Below are 2,165 nucleotides of genomic sequence, written 5' to 3' on the forward strand. Positions count from 1 at the left end.
TCCACTCAGCTATAAAGCCCCCTCGTGTGTGTATTGGTGCAAAAGATAATTTGGGAGAGGTTAATGGAAAAGAATGATGTTTGGTGGCCTTTATGGCGCTGGAAGAGGGTTGCCAGTTATGAATTTAAATTATAAATTTATTAAGATAGGATATATATGCAAAAACCGTTGTGAGAGATAGTAAGAAAAGTGTTTCTGACTGAGGTTAGGTACTGTGTGATTGACTTGTATGTTAGGAAAAAGAATATTTATCTGAAACATAGATGTTCTTTAGAAATGTTTGTTTGCAAATAGTTGCAAATTATTGGGTAAAAAGCCAATGGTTACCGTACCTTTAACAAACACACGTGAACACAATTAGTCGACGGGGGTCAGAGAGTGAGAGTGAACAGCGAAACAGTAACAAAAAATGTGACAATAATGGGAAACTATGTCATTCAAACGTATACATGTTAACCATATAAATTACAGTAACACTAAATGCGCGCATACGTACATATGTCAATCAATTTACATAAATAAACATTCACTAATATGTACCTTTAAAATGGACGCATACAGATAATTACCTTACACATGTCAGTTTAATTACAGGTACACATAAACACATATAGCTTCACGTGTTTGTCGGTCATGACAATAGTACACATGGATACGAACACAAAACAGTCCATTATCAACTAGTGTGTGTGTGTGTGTGTGTGTTTTATCCTTATATTTACTATATGTATCTGCAAAATCGAGTTATTAGCTGTTGGACCCCGCCTATCAAATAAATGTATTTATCCACTTTTATATCTACTACATCTATTTCTCTCTAACTAACACACACACAAACACACACACACATACACACACACACACACACACCCACAAACTGGAGGCGTAGCGTCTAAATAGAGAGAGTTCGATAATCCTAATAGTTATAATCCTAATGGTCCCCGATAGAATCCCGGTTGATGCAATAGCAAATCGAAAGATATTCTTTAACCTGATTCGACTGTTCACCTAGCACAAATGTGTCCATCAATGTATCCATCTATCTATCTACTTATATCTGTCAATCCATCAATCTATCTTCCCATTAAACCAACCATTTATCATTATATACATCTATCTATCCATGTATCCGTCCATCAACTCATCTTTCTATCCATCCATATAGTCATCTGTCTTTCCGTCCATCAACTCATCTATGCATCCGTCTATCCGCCAATATATATATATTTAGCAATCAATATATCCATCCATCTATCTACCTATATAAATTTTCCATTAATCTATCCATTTATCATAACCATCTATCAACACCCTCCCCACTCCCTCTCCTATTTTACTACCAAACTCCCTCCTTTCGTTCTAGCACCTTCTCCTTCCCTTTTCCTCCCTCTCATAAACCTGCTCATCCTCCATCTTTCTGCCCTTCCCACTCCCGCCCCTATCCCATCCCGCCCTTCCCATCGTCTTCCCTCTCGCCGCAGATCCATCCCTTCGTTCTCATTCCTTCCGCCGCTTCTCACTCTCGCCCTTCCCTCTGTTTTTCCTCCCTCCCGTTGCTAGTCCTTCCCTTCGTTCACTCACCTTCCCTTCTTACCCATCATGTAGTCTTCCCTCCCGCCGCCATCCCTTCCCATCGTCCTCCCTCCCTCCTACATCATACTCTCTGCCCCACTTCCTGCACCTCCTTCACTCCCACTTCATCCCTTTTTCACCTGTACAACTCCCTTGTTCCCCCTCTTCATCCCTGTTTCACCTGCACCACTCCCCCTGTTCCCCCCTCTTCATCCCAGTTTCACCTGCACCTCTCCCCCTGTTCCCCCTCTTCATCCCTTTTTCACCTGCACCACTCCCCCTGTTCCCCCTCTTCATCCCTGTTTCACTTGCACCCTCTCCCCCTGTTCCCACTCTTCATCCCTTTTTCACCTGCACCACTCCCCCTGTTCCCCCCTCTTCATCCCTGTTCCACCTGCACCTCTCCACCTGTTCCGCCTCTTCATCCCTGTTTCACCTGCACCACTCCCCCTGTTCCCCCTCTTCATCCCAGTTTAACCTGCACCTCTCCCCCTGTTCCCCCTCTTCATCCCTGTTTCACCTGCACCTCTCCCCCTGTTCCCCCTCCTCATGCATGTTTCACCTGCAACACTCCCCCTGTTCGCCCTCTTCAT

The sequence above is a fragment of the Procambarus clarkii genome, unplaced genomic scaffold (genome assembly GCF_040958095.1).
Source record: "Procambarus clarkii isolate CNS0578487 unplaced genomic scaffold, FALCON_Pclarkii_2.0 HiC_scaffold_407, whole genome shotgun sequence".
In the NCBI taxonomy this organism is placed as follows: Eukaryota; Metazoa; Arthropoda; class Malacostraca; order Decapoda; family Cambaridae; genus Procambarus; species Procambarus clarkii.